Source organism: Anolis sagrei, chromosome 3 (assembly GCF_037176765.1).
Source record: "Anolis sagrei isolate rAnoSag1 chromosome 3, rAnoSag1.mat, whole genome shotgun sequence".
In the NCBI taxonomy this organism is placed as follows: Eukaryota; Metazoa; Chordata; class Lepidosauria; order Squamata; family Dactyloidae; genus Anolis; species Anolis sagrei.
Genome location: NC_090023.1, coordinates 213,471,539 through 213,490,473, shown reverse-complemented (window position 1 = coordinate 213,490,473; position 18,935 = coordinate 213,471,539). Strand labels below are relative to the sequence as shown.

Genomic DNA, 18,935 nt, shown 5'->3' with positions numbered 1-18,935 from the left:
AGTGGGCAGTTAGAATCCAGGGAGCAGGGTCAACTCCTGCTGTTAGGTCCAGCTTCTGCTAACCTAGCAGTTCGAAAGTAGATCAATAGGTACCGCTTCTATGGGAAGGTAACAGCACTCCATGCAGTCATGCTGGCGGCCACATGAGCTTGGAGACATATACGGACAACAGCAGCTCTTCCGCTTAGAAATGGAGATGAGCACCACCCCCCAGAGTCAGACACAAAAAGCCTTAATGTCAGGGGAAATCTTTACCTACTACTAGTAAAGGATGCTTCTTCTGGAGTTTTTCTGTTAGAACATAAGGTATTTTGATTTAAATCTACAACTTGGTTTTATTCATCCAAAGACTTCAATCAATTAATATAACAAAACAACTCAAACTTGCAACTCCAATTGTATCACTTAATGTACTTTCAATTCACCAAAAAAAGATCAATGGCCAGTGTCACTAATAGTGGTCTTCTGTTATGTCCTTAGCACAACTTTCAATCTTTCCCAGATATAAAGCTTTGTCTCTCCGCTTCAAGTACTGCTCAGCACCAAAAAAAGTCACACCCATTTGTCAATATCAGCCTGTCTTTTTGAGATTATAGTAAGGTCTATTAATTCATTTACTTGTGTAATTATTTTATTTTTATCCCACCTTTCTCCTTATATAGGGACTGAGTAATTGCTCACTCTGGCCCACGCACCAGCCACATGCACCATGGAGGACCTTCTTGCAGCAACACCGGAAGCACTCCAAGTGGCCAGATACTGGTCAAAGGACATTTAACCAACTACCAAACTCACAAGATGTGTATTTTTCTGTCTGTTTGCTTTGTTCTGTTAGAAATGTAATATATAATGGACTGGTTGCTCTGACACGACAAATAAATAAATAAACCAGCCAGTCTCTTTGTGCTGTGGTGCAAAGTAAGTACTTTCAGGCTTTTACAGATAACCATATAATATTCATATAGAGGACAGTGGGGAGGGAAAAGATCACAAGTCCACTTCTTTCTTTCCTTATCTTTTTGTTGCAGTCCAGTTTTAAGAAACATGGGGGAAATTCTTCCTAATACAATACATGACAACAATATTCCAGTCTCTGCATCAATCATGCCATTACTATTCTAGTAGCGGACAGAAAAGATGATGATTTGCCCCATGAATCATGACATCTTTGTCTCTCTTTTCTTATCCCAATAGAATTTCTGTAACTTCTCTGTTTCCCAATACAACATTATCCAGTATTCTTACTGCTATAGCTTTATAATTCAAACTATCAATGTTGTTAATATTATGTTATTCAACATCATCATTTTCTATTATTCAAGCTCTTCACTTCTGGAAACTTTTTAATTGTTTGAGAAAAAACTAGTTACTTGCCATTCATGTTCCCACTGCCGTATAATCAAGATTACTTGAGCCTAACAGCTCTTGATTTCCAACAAGATCATTCATATAATCTGCTTTGAACTGTATTATATGAGTATACACTGCCATATAATCCAGTTCACATCAGATAATCTGGATTTTATAGGCAGTGCAGAATGGGCCATAGTCTTCATACCCAGGCAAACACTAACACTAATATATCAAATCATTTCATATTATATATTTTTAATATTTTATATGTTTATATTTTTATACTTTCAGATATGTAACACATAGAAATATTTTTAAAATATTTTGTATTTTTTCTAATGAGAATTTTGTAAATAAAGATGCATATGGTTACGATTTCCCATTTTCTCTATGTATGGTGACTTTTGTGACACCCTGTATATTTAGGCCTTTCAAATACAATCTAATTAATTAGAAGCAACTTGGCTGCTAAGTGCTCAAATGATACATATATAGAACTCAAAGGTAAATCATTCAAGAATTGTTTTTAATTATGATTATCCCCATATCCCTACCCCAAAATAATGTAAGCGACTATGAGAACTTAAAATCTTCCATTAGTGTCCATGTTTTCCCTTACCTGAGAACATTTTTGATGTCATACTTAAAGGTGGGGCTATAATTCAGTGGCAGAGCACAACATTTAGTGATCCTCCCATCTAAGAAAGCATTGTCTGATAGATGCATTTTCCCACACAACAAAAAGAGCATTTCAGCTTGTTTTCGAAGGCTTTCATGGCCGGAATTACTGGGTTGCTGTCAGTTTTCCAGGCTGTATGGCCATATTCCAGAAGCATTCTTTCATGAGATGTCAGGAGAGAATGCTTCTGGAACATGGCCATACAGCCCGGAAAAGCAACCCAGCATTTCAGCGCCTTATAGGAGCATCCCTTTAGCCAAATTACTACCTTGGCAAAGTTCTAGCAGTTCAAATTGAACATGAATAGATATCAACTTATTTCAAACAACAATTTTGCAGAAAAGTCTTTATAAGACCTTTTAAATCATTTTAGAATGTATTTATTTCTGCATATTAGGGATCAATAAAGGATGCAGAATTACGAACTGGGATGTCAGTTCCTACATAATTTTAATAGCAGTTATGCAAATCTTTGAGTGATGTCATAAATGTAATAAAGGAATGTACTATCACACCATGCATTCTTTCTCTTTGCTATCCTGAAAATGCAGCAAGATGAATGAATTATCTAATACTAGGTCACCAAAGAGCTATTTGAAAGGCTACTCAGTGGGAGTTTATTACTCAAAGCATTGTTTTCTATGGAAAACGTCCAACTATCCCTGACACAGATCCAGATGGTAATGTGACATCATGTCCTGATGTCAACTATTCTTTTAAAGAGGATACCTTGCCTTTTGCATTAGAAAGGAAGCACTGCATTAGGATATGTCATCAAATCTCTTCTTATGGGAACCTCAAATTGAGACTTCCTCCATCTGAAAACTATGAAATCTGCATCAGTTCACTGAAGGCAACATATCTCACTGGCCCATCTCTTCTGTCATTCACAGGCCCTACTTACGAATCTATTCCCTTCATGTGTAAACATTCCCTTAAGGATGCTGTTCAAAAAGACCAGGTAATGAGACAAACAGAGGATGCCTACTCCAGGACATAAGAATCACACTCAGAACTAATTTCTTTTTCCACTCAACAGAGATGCTACAATTTCTTCAAAGGACAAATGTCTGGGGTGTTGTGTTGCTGTACTTTCCTCTTGCTCTCTATCAGGGAAAAACAAACACCTGTAGTGACTGCCTTCCATCTGGAAATCTATGTCATCATTGTGAAAGACTGTGTAGAACAAGAATAGGCCTTCACCACAAAGACTCTGGAAGACAATTATACTTGGCCATGAGTGATCAGGGAGACAACAGACATGTAAGGAGGGTAACAGTGAAAATGAAAATTCAGGTTTGGAAGGTGAGGGAAGACAAGTATCTTTCTGTTGTCCATCAGAGCTTTATAGTACCATATCCTCCTCCATAATCTGTTAAGGATCAATTGCAGGAGCCCTATCCTTCATCCAGCGTGACAACCCTACTGGGATATTTTGGGGATAGGCTCAACACATGATGGAAGGTAAGTCAAGCTTTCAGAGAAAGATCTTCTAGTAAAAGTTCTAGCTGAGGTGTGGATGAGTTCTTCCACCTCACCACCATTTTTCCTCAGTCTACTTTAGTTGCTGAGAGGCTGTAAAAGGTAAAGGTATCCAGCTTGCTCTTATTTCACAAATATGCAATTATTTAGAGCAGTTGGTTTCAAATGGTGAGCCTGGTACCCTCAGAAATTAGATATAGTTGAGACGATTGGGAATATATCTTACTGGTATTTTTGAAAATTAAATTAATACATCTAGAATCATAGAGTTGGAAGATCCAGTCCAACCCCCTGCCAAGAAGCAGGAAAATCACATTCAAAGAACCCCCGACAGATGGCTATCCAGCCTCTGTTTAAAAGTCTCCAAAGAAGGAGTCCACCACACTCCGGGGCAGAGAGTTCCACTGCTGAACAGCTCTCACAGTCAGGAAGTTCTTCCTAATGTTCAGATGGAATCTCTTTTCTTGTAGTTTGAAGCCTTGTTCCGCATCCTAGTCTCCAGGGCAGCAGAAAATAAGCCTGTACCCTCATCCCTATGACTTCCCCTTACATATTTATACATGGCCCTCATCATGTCTCCCTTCAGTCTTCTCTTCTGCAGGCTAAACATACCCAGCCCTTTAAGATGCTCCTCATAGGGCTTGTTCTCCAGACCCTTGATCATTTTAGTCGCCCTCCTCTGGACACATTCCAGCTTGTCGACATCTCCCTTCAACTGTGGTGCCTAGAATTGGACATAGTATTCCAGGTGTGGTCTGACCAAGGCAGAATAGAGGTGTACCATGACTTCCCTGGATCTAGACACTATACTCTTATTTATGCAGGCCAAAATCCCATTGGCTTTTTTTGCCGCTGCATGACATTGTTGGCTCATCTCATCTCATTTGAATTGAAAACTAAGCCACTTTCAGCTTTGTTAATTTTGAAAGAAGACCAAGGAGTGGCACCAGAGATTTCAAGGCAGATAATTCTGCCATTGTTCAGAGAACTGCTGTCAGTCAGAGTAGGCAATATTGGAATAGATGGATCAATGATCTGACTCAGTATAAGGCAGCTACCTATATAACTATATTATTTGTAACCCTGTGTTCCTATTTTATACTCAATCTGTGGCCTGCTTCCACAGATTGTGTCTTGGTTCTCTGGATTGTAACAGGCCTCCTTCTAAAACCAACACATTTAGTATAGTTTATAGGAACACAGATATCTTCCCGCATTACAATTGACCTAGCTACTGACCTCCAGATGCAGTGCCCTATAAGTGGACCCAGGGCCTGGGAAATGATAAAAAGAGCAATATATTCCCGAAAGCCTTTCAGGCCACTGTTGAACAATGCTAAGGCTCTGGGGATTCTCTTGCTCCAAAGAGCGGGAATACTTCCAGGAGCTTTCCCCCTCTTTTCTGAGCATAAAGGAAAAGAAAGTTCATGTAAGCTCTAAGACCTTCAGCTTCACAAAACTCAAAATATTACTTTCAATTTGGGCTTCCAGTGAAGGGGAAATGGATGCTGTCCAATTGCTTTTGCCCCCACTCTAACAGTTTCAGTCTATCATGGTCATAAAAGAGGAGGACACCTCTTTAATCAAGCAGCAAATCACAGTTGGTTCCTTTGATCATCTCCTCCAAACATAATAAATCACGTTCACAAGCAAGTGCTAAAGTGCTAGACTTTAACTTGAAGATGAACAATGTATTGAAAACTAAGCCACTTTCAGCTTTGTTAATTTTGAAAGAAGACCAAGGAGTGGCACCAGAGATTTCAAGGCAGATAATTCTGCCATTGTTCAGAGAACTGCTGTCAGTCAGAGTAGGCAATATTGGAATAGATGGATCAATGATCTGACTCAGTATAAGGCAGCTACCTATATAACTATCTGACAATGTGACAATGTATGTCAGATTGAAACATCCAATGCAAATATTGGTCGAACAATAATTCACATATTACAAACAATGTTTCCATTAACACTTTTAGAGCAGTCCTGCTATGATAATCACTAGCAGAAATGTCCTCTTGTTCCTGCTGTTATGTGCCTTCAAGTTGTTTCAGATTTGTGATGACCCTAAAGTGAACTTAGCAGGGGGGTTTCTTGGCAAAATTTGTTCAGAGGCAGTTTGCCTTTGCCTTCCTCTGAGACTGAAAGAGTGTAAATTGCCCAAGGTCACCCATGACCAAGCAGGGATTGAAACACTGATCTCTAGATTAGTAGTTCAACACTCAAAACAACTACACCATGCTAGGCTTTTGACCAGCATGATGTGGTAGTTTGGGATTGGGTAACATCTAAAATGTATTTCTGTTTGCTTACTTTATATCTCACCTTTTGCCCAGTATGGGACCCAAGGTGGCCATAAGCAAGATGAGCTTTCAAGTTCACTAGACATCTCCTTTAGGTCTAGTGTCTGTCTTGGGAGCTCTAAGTTAGGAGTCCTGTTTGGATTACAAATCTTGTTTCAAGTTTCAAGCATTTCAGATTATAGTCAAATTCAAACATCAAGACTGGATTATGGTCATGTTCATGCTTTCAAGCTTTTGGATACAATTCTAAGTCAAGTGCAACAACTCTTGGATTACAGTTTCTTGCTTTTGCCTTAAGTGATTCCTGTTCAGAGTTGGTCATTGCTTTTTGTTAAGCTTCTGAAAATCTAGCTCATGGATGTATTTTGAAACTGTTTTATATTAGATACTATTTCCTTAACAATCTTACCATTCTTGTTCATCTATGTGGTGTTTGGGTGAATAATAATAATAACAACAATAATAACTTTATTTTTATACCCCACCATCATCTCCCCGAAGGGACTTGGGGCAGCTTACATGGGGACTACACTCAGCAAAAACAGAATAAAATACAGCACAATTAATATACAATTGCATTTCAATAATTAAAGCAATAAAACCAAACAACAAACATCATAACAACATAAGAACAATAATCATCAACCCGAGAACAGTGGGCATGTTCAGATGTAAGAGCATGAGGCAAGGGCTAGTGCAATACAGTGGTACAAGGCCAGACAATGGGTGAGAGGTAGGGGACCTAGTCAATAAATGAGCTGATTAATCAAAGGCACATTGAAACATCAAAGTTTTCAGGTCTTTACGAAGAATGGACAGGATGGGCACTAATCTACAAAAACGGGATCAAGCAGGCAGCTGAGCTGCAACAGAATGTGATATGCTGAGGAATTATGGCTGCTATGGACAGAGAGAGATATTCTCTAGAGACTGCTGATTTAAATGATGTGCCATTCTTACCCAAACAGCTTACCGAGTGAAACCAGTCACCACATGGAGCACTTTAAATTAACCTCCACGTGTCAGCCACATGAAACAAAACCAACCTTGTTTGAGCAAACATTACTCAAAGGTGTTATTACCTAGGCTGAATGAGTGTATTCCTCTTCTTGAGGTTCAACAGAATTAGCATCATGCTGATAGCAAACAAAGGGATTCCAGAGTGATTATATATAGATGAAATATTTGAACTGTTTGTTTTGAGTAGGCAGTGTGGTTACTTCTTTGTGGAAAACAAACACTTTTACATGGAAGGCAGCATTTGTCACCACGGAAAGACACTTTTATTGCCTTGCTGAATGAGTCTTGAAACTAGTAGTAGCATTGGAATGAGAAAAGCAAGCAGACAAATTCTATGAATATACAGAATTAAGTGCCTTTTTTCAATGCGTCTCTAATTTTTGTGTGCTTGTCCTGCTCTTATGCTGTAGAAGTCCCATAAAATTCAGTTGATACAGAGGTAAGGCCTAGCTATGGAAACCCATTGGGGGTTTTTTGGTGTCAGGAGCAACATGAAAAACTGCAAGTCACTCTTGGTGTGAGAGGACTGGCTGTCTGCAAGGACATTGCCCAGGGGATGCTTGGATGTTTTGATGTTTACCATCTTTGTGGGAGGCTTCTCTCATGTTCCTGCATGAGGAGCTGGAGCTCACAGAGGGAGCTCAACCCGCTCTCCCTGGATTTGATATGCTGACCTATTTATCAGCAGTCTTGGAGGCACAAAAGTTTAACCCATTGTACCAGTGGGGGTTACCCATTGGGTGATCTTAGGCAAACTGAACTCTTTGGGTTGTTGTAGATTTTTCGGGCTACATGGTTATGTTCTAGAAGTATTCTCTCCTGGCGTTTTGCCTGCATCTATGGCAAGCATCTCTTCTAGAACATGGCCATCTAGCCCGAAAAACCTACAACAACCCAGTGATTCCAGCCATGAAAGCCTTTGACAATATATTGAACTCTATCTCAAGAGGATGACAAAGGCACACCATCTCCGAATAAATCTTTCCAAGAGAATCCCATCATAGGTTTAGATTAAATTTACCATAAATATAACTTGACAGCACACAACAACAACAAAATACCCATATACTTCTTTGTTTTGATGCAAAACAGCATTAGGAAGAACCAAGTCACAATAAATGTTTTCCTCAGTCTACACAGCATTAAACTGCAGTTCTTCCAGTCACTTTGTTACTAGACTTGCAAAGCAGAGATGCATTGAGATCCATATGGGATGGAAAGTAGCTAGGGGGAAAAATGAGAAGGAAAAACAGCAAGAAGGGCAAAGCTAATGAAACTACTTTTCACATGTCTCTTCTTTGACAATGAAGTTACATGAGTTCAGAAAACAGATATGACCCTCTTTGGGGCATTAGGTTTGGTACACTGTAGTTTCTAGTTTATGAGAACATAAAGAAAGCCATGATGATCAGATCTAGGCCACATTCTGATCACACAGTGTCCAGCCAATACACAGTTGAACCCTAGATAATACTTTTCCAGCACATTTTTAACCAGAACACGCTTGCCCCAAGAAGAGGAAAAATTTCAGAGTCTTTAATATGGAAGTGCCAAGGGAGACATGTCTGGAATCAACCCATAACTGAATTTCACTTAGACTCAGGCCTGGGCAAAATCCAATCAGATACATTTCCCTACAATACTCTGCAACACATCCACTAATTGGGAGTTCAGCCATTCCCCCAAATATCTGCAACAGAACTGTAATTTGATATATTTTATATTAGCAGAAATTGTGTTGGAATTCAAGATACTTTCCAATCAGATTGCATTGCAAGATACCAATACATTATGCAAAGTTCAACTTATGTGTTCTTATCACTGTGTACTTGGATGGCAACAGCACAATTTCCAAATATACTTGGGTCTGGACATGCCCAAAGTCCTTTTGTTGTTTTGATAAAGCAACATCTGCTATAACTTTGAGAGTCCCGTGTATCCTTTAGTCAACCCAGATCCCTTTTAAAGTTAAAAGCCTATTCCAACACATCATTGACTTGCAAATCTTCTTGACAGGGAAAATTAGCCAAGCACAACTTATAAGAGAGGCCTACAGCTCATGAACAAAGCCAAGAGCTGCATCTGGCTGCAATATTGAACGTCACCTTCCCACTTAATCCATTCAAGAGACTTCACTGAAGTGTGACATTAAACACAACAACCTGCCATTGACTATTGCCATAGGTTTTTACACAAAAGGGGCAACTAGCAATCAAAACCTGGGGCTATTTAGCAAAGGACAATATTTTATCATCCAAATACAAAGCAAGAGACAGTTATGTCATGTAGCACGCTCTTTGCATACAGTTTCTGCCATCAGTAGTCAAGATATCTCAGGAAATCTGGATGGAGTTTTTCATTTCCAGTCCACAACTTGGAAATATTATTCTTTAGACTACAATTACCAGAATCATGATACCAGTCACAATGAGTTAATATAATATAATTTTTCCAAGCTCTTTATCAATAAGTGTATATATTGCTGTTTTTAAATGGCTGTGTTCCAAGGCTGCAGCTACCAATGAGAACGAACACTGGAATACTGTGTCCAGTTCTGGCCACCACAATTGAAGGGAGATGTTGACAAGCTGGAATGTGTCCAGAAGAGGGTGACTCAAATGATCAAGGGTCTGGAGAACAAGCTCTATGAGGAGCAGCTTAAAGAGCTGGGCATGTTTAGCCTTCAGAAGAGAAGACTGAGAGGAGACTTGATGAGAGCCATGTATAAATATGTGAGGGGAAGTCATAGGGAGGAGGGAGCAGGCTTGTTTTCTGCTGCACTGGAGACTAGAATGCAGAACAATGGCTTCAAACTACAGGAAAGGAGAGTCCACCTGAACATGACGAAGATCTTCCTAACTATGAGAGCTGTTCAGCAGTGGAACTCTCTGCCCCAGAGTGTGGTGGAGGCTCCTTCTTTGGAGGCTTTTAAACAAAGGCTGGATGGCCATCTGTTGGGAATGCTTTGAATGTGGATTTCCTGCTTGTTGGCAGGGGGTTGGACTGGATCGCCCATGAGGTCTCTTCCAACTCTATGATTCTATGAGGGCATTGTCTTCAAGTAAGAATCTAGCCCTTAAAAATTATAGTTTTTTTCAGTCCCCAAATTTCTAGCATTGAAGAGAGCAAGAAATTGAAAATCACCCACAGCAAGAATTCTTATAAACTTTTCTGTGTTCATATTCCCTTGGTTACTTTCCTGCTCTTTGACTCTGAATAACAAATATTTAATTTAAGTTATTGAAATGCTGGAGAAATGGGTGGAAAGGGCTTGTGGGGCTCTTTTTTGCTCTGCCTGCTCTTCCAAAGTGATTTTGCTATTCATGTGAATGAAAATGTGAAACCAAGGTAAGGTTGCTGAAAAAAAGAATAAATTACATTTTGGAGCTCATGAATTGAACATGCCAATGCCACAGTACCATTATTTTAATCTATGGAACAACCACTTGGAATAGTGTGCATATTTTTGTGACTACGTCTACAAACTTTGTCTTTTATGAAATACCTCTGGTAAAGAAACACCTCTGGCACATAGAAGTTGGGCTGCTTTCAATTTGGGTGGCAACAGTCTATTTACTTGGCAGTTAAGGACAAGTACTTTAATCCTTGTTTAGTAGATTGAGAAATATATGATATTGAAAGTCCCATGCACCAACAATTAAAAAAAAGGTTTCGGTGATAAGAATTGTTGCTATCTATGAGTAACCATTTTTTGAAGGCAGAGCAAAGGTGAAATCCATTTTCAGTTTCTATATACACAACAGTCACCTTGATTTCAAATTGACAAGTTGCATACATCTTTGCTACTGAATGAGTCTAACATTCAAGTGTGCGAGACTGGTTGGTATTTCTGGAAAAAAAAAATCAAAAGCACTCATACATCTTTACTCAGAATGGCATACCAACTGAAGATACAGCCTATCCTCCCATTCCCTTGAACTCAATGGGACTTACTTTAGAATATACTGTGTATATGCCATGTATTGTGCTAGATTTTTTAATATAATTTTATTATACATCTAATGGAACTAACCTCCAAGTCAACATGTCCAAGGTTGTACTACATGTGCATATCTAGCTGATCAAGATCACATTCCCAACAAAAAAAATCAGAAACAGAAAGGATTTACATACACAGGTATGCCAAAATTCATATCAACCTGATCCATATTATTGTTTGACGCAAGATGCCAGAAAGTTGTTCCCTGTTTTCTTATCAATGGATCTGGAAATGGCGAACCTGATTTTTTTTTCCCTCCAGTGTAGAACAGATATAGTTGAACTAAGCAAAGGCAACAAGTACATATTGCAATGAATCACTGAACCCTCTTTTTTGAAACCTGGCAAAATACAGAAGTTATCAGGTAGGCAACTTGTTTGAGTCAGATTTCTAATAGGGGAATTCCAATAGGCATAAACCTGTTTGCAGTTTGCTCAGACCTGCTGTGATATAAAAAGACTTTTGACCTACATGGCATGTAGAGAAATCAGCTCTGTGATGCCAGAGGTTCTCGTCGCTACAAGCTTTCCCCTGGTTCTCTTTCCTGCCTCGTTCATGAACCTTTCTGCAAATACAGAATTGATAAAACATTCCAATAGCAAAGGCTGCAGAATGACATAAATAAAATCCTATGCATTTTTATTTTCAGAGAAATCCACTTTTCTTTAGGTACACAGAATTGCAGCTTAGGCTTCTGGGTTACAATATCACACTCATTTACTGAATTTAATGTGTCTTACTTCTGAAGGAGCTTACATATAATTCAGTAGCTAAAAATACAAGGCAACTTATGTTTTTAATAGTTGTATAATTGAGGTATTGAATGTCTGCCTAAATATATTGTACGCTGCTCAGAGTCCCCTATGAGATGAGAAGAGAAGAGTGGGAATTAAATTAAGTAAATAAATAAATAAATTTTGTTCAGCTGGCACCCCTTGTCAAACCAGATAGGGCCTATTGCCCTGAGTAGCCCAGCTTGGGGAACATAAGTGGATCTTCCTTAAGAAAATAGATTAGATCTTCATATGTTGCCAGGGAAAATTGGGTCTTTGGACCGTAATAAAGATTGATTAATCACTTCTCTCCAGCATAAAAAGGAACCACAGGTAACATACTATTGGTTCAGGCTGTTAACTGAATACAAATCTGCAGGGATATCATGGGTCCAAGAAAATAACATTTTCAAGGCCATCTTAGAATTCCTCAAAAGTTTTCACAGAACAAGAGTTGTCTCAGGAAAGCACAAGATGAAGATATTCATCATCCTTAACTATCATTCTCATTCAGGAAGGCCCAGCAAGTGTCTGAGGTAAATTTTCTCAATCTGTGCTGCTCCAGATGAATTAGATTTCAGCTCCCACAATTCCTGGTAAACTGGCTGGGATTTCTGGAAGCTGAAGTACAAAACCCCTGGAGGAGCACAGTTTGAGTTTCCTGGACTGAGGAATCCCCAGAATTCCTTGGAACAGAGTGTGAGAATACTTGTCATAGAGCAGGAAAGATGAGCCTTGCTTGCTGAGGCATTTTGCCAGAGTTTTATTGCCCCTACCATTTTCTTTCCCATGAGCTGTAAAAAGCTCAAGGGACTTGGGGAAAATCATAAGCCCTCTCTGCCCCCTCCTTCCTAAAATCCTTGAATCAAGGGCATTTGGCTCTTCATAGGATCAGGGCCAATTTCACAAATCTACACATACTCTGCCCTGCCACCGCTGACATTCAGCATATCACACCACCAAATTTTGGCAGCAAACTGGGAAAACCCACTTAGAACAGACATTTCACCTTCTTTGATATGCCCCTTTTAATTTGATGCTGAAACCGCTACAAGGCATTGGAACAAGAAAAAAATTAAATAGATTTTCCCCAATTTACCAATGAAATATAGTCGTATATTGATTTTCATCAACCTGGTTTTCTGAGGTGCCTCACAAGTAACAAAAGTGACCTTGGGATTCCATGCAGCTTGCACACAGGCCATGTGCTGTTTAATCATGTACCGGTAATTATTTTAGAGTTCAGTCTTATATACAAGCAACTGAAAGCAAGCCCCAATGACCCAAATTGTGCAGACATAAGTACGGTTGTATTGTTAGCTATTGACTTTCTCTCTGCAAGTAACAAAACTACTAAGAGAACAGCAATATTATAATATCAGCAATTCCACCAGAGATGTAATCTGAAAGTACACTTGGAACAAAAAAAAACAAAAACCTTGTATGCACCAAAAAAAGCTCCATCAAAACACAGCTGTTTTAGTTAAGTTGCTTGCATTTGGCTCCCATCAGGAAACATAGGCCAGAAGAGTTGTGATGCTTTATCATCATTGTTTAGAGTTGGCTCTCAAGATCTAAACATTTGGAGTGGGTTTTAAAAAGAAAACCAAACAACCTTACCTAATAGAAAATACAATTTTATTGAAATGCAGATAAAATCCACAGATGGAAATGATAATGTGTGTAGAGGCTCTTAGGAACATCAGGATCTCTTAAACATGAAAAGCCAATATTGTTGGTTGAGTTTTGGCTGCATTTAGTAGTATCATGCTACAGTGCAATTGCTTTCTATAATCACTAATTTCCCAAATTCAAACTATGCCTGGTAGACAGATATGTATGGTTACATAAATATATAGAAATAGCAAATATTCTCCAATTCCTGGTAATCTCTTTATACAGTATATACTGCCTTTGCAGAAAACAGCTATTACATTCCCAATAGTCTTCTGCAGTCTATTAACTCTAGGTTGGGAATTGTGTGGCCCGTCCAAATACTGTTAAACTGCAACTCTCATACTTCCCAATATAGGCTATGCTTGCTGTGGCTACTGGGAGTGCCAGTTCAGCAGCATCAAGACCACCATTCTGTACACCATTCTGAGCAAACATAGCGATAACATAACTATTACTAATGTAAACAATAGTTCCTGGCAATCACCACCCTTTCTGCCACTTCCCATCTGTTTCTTAAGAATTGATAAATTAGTTTGATTAGGTAACTGTGTTCTGATAACAGTCATCTATTTGACTGTTGCCTTTTTGAAGCCACCAACTATATGAAAGCTTGTTTAAGCTGAATCTAGGTTGAAGTTCAAGAATTATAAGAGGCCAGGAAGGCAAGGTCTTACTATGTTATCACACCAGGGCTTTAAAGAGGGTAGCCCCTTATTTCTGCCACCTGCAGAATTCTTGGAAATGTAGTTTAGACCAGGGTCTGAATTCTCAGCCAAAATCATTTCCTTGCCTTCCCAAACTACATTTCCCAGAATTCTGCAGGTAGCTGGCTTTAAAGCCCTAGTATGATAAGGACTCTGAAGTTACCCAACCCATCAGCAGTTAGCATTTGGACAGCAGAGTGTGCAGTCACATGAATACTATGAGAAGCATTGTCCTATTTGAATTACAGTAAGACATTTTATGCTTGTTCCAATGCATATATATTAGCACACACACACATTTTATGAAAATATACACATACATTCCTCAAAAATTATTTTGTTTTTGGTAATTTTATATTTTTTTTCTTTTGGTGGAGGCAGGAGGAGACTAAGATTTGGAAAGGCAGTTATGAAGGAACTGGGGGGGGGGGGGGGATCCTTAACTGTTAAGATGGACAATTGAACACAAATGTAATGTTTGTCCATGCCATCATATTCTCATTTCTAGGCATGGTGTTGAGAGTTGGACAGTCAAGAAAGCTGACAGAAAGAAAATGAATTCATTTGAGATGAGATGCAAGAGGAGGGATCTGAAAAGAAAATAAGTGGGTCCTAGAGCAAATCAAGTCTAAACTCTCTTTATAAGCCAAGGTGACTAAACTGAAACTATTGTACTTTGGACTTATCACGAGAAGACACACAAGAAAAAACAACAAAGCTTGGTCAGTTATAAGGTGGTAGGAAGACTGCATTACTTGACTGTTGTTTCTCCATTTACCTCTGATTATATTTCCCTTAGTTTTAGTTTGTAAGTGCTCCAGGACAGACATTTATTCTCTTATACAGTTGGCCCTCTGTATGCACAGATTCTCTATTCATGGGTTCAACAATCCACAATTTGAAATATCCAACACCACTGTATATAAGGGACACCACTTTCCTACAGCATTTTATATAATGGAACTTGGGCACCCATGGATTTTGGTATCTGTAGGGGTCCTAGAGCCAAACCTCATAGGATACAAAAGGTGCACTGTACTCTATGGAGAATCATACACATTGAGCTAAATAAATAAATCCTGTGATCATCCTGCATGGAAATCTGTTTTATAGCCAGAAATACTGATGTTAAAATTCTTAGTCCAAGTTATGTATTTCTGTGCATATACAATTTTGGATATTATCTAATAGGCTGTTGAGGAGATTTAATTCAAAGCAGAATGTGTGACAGTCCAGATTTGGATCAGATCTTTTTTCCTGGTAATCACCAACACATCTAAAGCTCATTCCACTAACATTGCAAAAGTAAGAGTGATGGAGGAGACATGGGAACGTACTACAGCTGACGTTTTGTCAGACTCACTAGTGACCTCAAACTCCTGGAGAGTCTCCAGCAAGGACTGGCTCCATCCCAGTGATAATACTTCACAATCTCTTGGCTTGTCTGAAAACGTGATTTAAAAAAACATTTTTCACAGTCACATTTCCACCACTTTGAATTTCCTGCCTTGTGACAAAGCAGCATGCCTAAATTTTACCAGAAGCCTGGCTTACTAGTCAACTTGGCTTCAAGCTCTTGTCAGCGGAAGACTGCTCATTTGAGGTCATCCGTTTGTGTTCCCAGGCCTCTGATGCTAAACATTGCCTTCATTTCTCACAAAGAGCTGTTTTTTTATTTATTTCTAGTGGTGGAAAAGCCAAACAAAACCTCTTGGGAAAGTTTTGGAATTATCAAACTAAAACTGAATGATGCACGGAGATAGGTTGGATAGAACTGGAGTCGATCTATAAGATACTCAGATGTATTTCATACTGTCTTTGATACACATGGTCTTTATGGATACTTAGGATTTACAACTGAGAGCCCTTCCAGACAGGCCCTATATCCAAGGATATGATCCCAGGTTTTCTGTTTTAAACTGGATTATACGAGTCTTACTGTTTATCTGGGATAAACAGAAAGCCTGGGGTCATATCATGGGATATAGGGCCTGTCTGGAAGGGCCCTGGGAAATCTTATAGTAATATCTAAGGACCATTACAAACAGCTGAATAAAATGTTACATTAACAGCTTTGAACTGGGATATATGGCTGTGTGGACTCAGATAATCCAGTTAAAAGCAGATACTGTGAGATTCTGGGTTATATGGCTGCGTGGAAGGGCCCTAAGATGCCTATAGTTGGCTGTTTGTTGCTAATTCAGCCTATTGCAAGATTCAAAGACACTAATAATAAAGTCTTCAATGCTGTAAGGCAGGCTGTTTTCTTTTAATCAAAGGCAAATGTCTGAGAACTAGCAGTTGCCTTTAAGTAAGTATGGCTAACCTCATGGAATCTACAGTTATGTCTACAATCATAATCAAATCAACCACCTAATGCTAGAAAGAGTAGCTTGGGAGTGGAGCCAAACAGAAAAGGCTGTATAGAGTTGGAGTTGAATGCTTGCTCCATTGCTTGTGTAGTGCAAGGCAAAGGTCACTCTATGTAATCTGCTTCATGTCAGGAATCAAGCAATATTGCTTGAGGGAAAAGTCTTTTGTTAGTCTTGCTGTCATTAAAGAATTAGGACTAGAAAACTACTGCTGACCACTGCAACTAAAGCTGGGTGACAATCACCCAACAATTCACCAGCAAATTCCAATTAATCTAAAGTAAGTCCGCATGGCCCATATGCTTTTTGTATTCCCATCCTGTTATATTACATAGTCCAACCTCCAATTTTTTCCTTGGTTTTAAGGCCCTTTCCTAGGGTTTTGGGGGGAACTTTCAGAAAATTGCATTGGATGGACTGTATCAGCTCATTTCTTAGGGCCCATCCACACAACCCTATATCCCAGAATATCAAGTCAGAAAATCCCACATTATCTGAGTGTGGGCTCAGATAACTCAGTTCAAAGCAGATATTGTGAGATTTCCTGCCTTGATATTATGGGATATAGGGTTGTGTAGAAGGGCCCTTAGATATGGTTATCATGACTTTTTATGGGCAAGCAGATGAAGACTGGTAGATGGCATATGTTCTGTATCTCAAATACTAGAACTGATAGGGGAAGACTGGTGTCATTTTTGGAATCAGCAGGTCAAATATATCTAGAAACAACTCTAACCTTTGAGGCACCAAAATGTGTGTTACAACAGAGATGAAACATTATCAAAAGTAAAAATGTTACATTTAGCAAGGATTCAATAAGCTCTTAGTCAAAACTCAATACAGCAAGACCCTCATATCCACAGTGAATAGGTTCCTGTCTGGCCCATGGTTACACAAGACTCCAGATATGACCAAAAACCATTAAATAACAAGACTATTGGCTGAGGACAACATAGTGTTGGAGGGCCAAGGGATTCATAGAGAAACATCCTCTCTAGGAATCTGCTATATCCAATGCAACTCTGTGGTATACTTCTGCAGAAAGTATACCACAGAATTGGCTGGGGAACCTACCAAATTCCTAGAGAGTCTATTTTCCTCCTGGGCATGAGTATGTGAAACCATGGCTGTGAATTCTGCGGTTATGGAATTCTTACTGTATTATGATTCCTTCAATATAGAGAACGGCATTCCCATTCACTATATATCTAAAATTGCTCTATATGCCTATCCTTCATATCCAGCCCCCTGAGAATAAAGAGCATATTTCAAGCACCGCAACAGATGAGCAAAACCAAGCTCTCTGGAAGTCATATATTACACATGATGTTTCTCAACTCTTGGCATTCAAGAGTTTCAGCTAGGGCAAGGGGGAAGGATGTTTCCTCACCATTCATTCATTTCCCTACGATCAATTTATAATATAATATAGGAGCCCCCAGTGGCACAATGGCTTAAACCCTTGTGCCGGCAGGACTGAAGACCAACAGGTAACAGGTTCAAATCTGGTGAAAGTGCGGATGAGCTCCCTCTGTCAGCTCCAGCTCCACATGCAGGGACATGAGAGAATCCTCCCACAAGGATGGTAAAACATGAAAACATCACTTGGGCAATGTCCTTGCAGACGGCCAATTCTCTCACACCCGAAGCAACTTGCAGTTTCTCAAGTCGCTCTTGACACATACAAAAATATAATATTAAAAAAGAAGAACCTACAGTTACACAAAATCTCTTAGATGTCTCTAGGTTTGTAAGCTCAGACGTCAGAAAGCAACTCCTCCATGATCTAATTGTCTCTTCCCTTCCTCTTCCCTGTCAGCCTGCTTCTTTAGATCTGTTAAGGAAGTGGCATTCATCTAATCTCAGATTGCTTGCTATTACTCTATCCACAGGCTGGAAAGGAAGCCAGGAAGAGACTTGTAATCACCGCTTGCAGAATCCTTTTTTTCACTCTGTCTTGCTTTAGTTATCTTGTTTCCACATAAAATTTTGAGTGTGCTTTCTGAAAGCTTAGAACACAGAAAATGATCTACCAAGCTATGCTTTATGTTGTACTTTAAACTGTATGCATGTCCATAAAGCAATTTCATTTTGACTGGGCTATACAACTGAGGAGGAGCGTAATTTCTAAATTAAATTAATGTCCTAGGAGAGGAAGATCAATCATGCCCTCTCCCTCCCTCCCTTTGCCATGTCCCAAATTTGTATCCTTCAGCTGAGTTCCAGTGTTAGTGCTGGGCTGCAATAAAGTAGCTTCAACACTATTGCCCTCACATATAAAACATGTTTCCTAGGTCACCCTTTAATTAAACTCTCACTTGAAGAGCCGAATGATTATTTCAAGCTATTATCATTAATTCACGTACTAATTGGGGAACATAACTTATTTTTAAGGTCAGAAGACAAGCATCCCCTTTCAAAATAGTTTCTACATCTAAGCATCCTCACCATAATATTTCTTCATTCCAAGCTGGAAGGAAACACTCACTTAGGGGAAGGGAAAAAGCCTGGGCTTATTATAACTCTGTTTAACATTAAAGGTAAACATTTGTACTAAGTTGAGTGCAACCACAAA

At 39.1% G+C, this 18,935-nt stretch overlaps 1 protein-coding gene across 3 annotated transcripts in view; it reads right to left on the bottom strand.

Annotated features, from left to right (window-relative positions):
* The window catches only part of SH3PXD2A (SH3 and PX domains 2A), a 320,633-nt gene that overhangs the window by 284,801 nt on the left and 16,897 nt on the right, over positions 1-18,935 (bottom strand). The window lies entirely within an intron of this gene.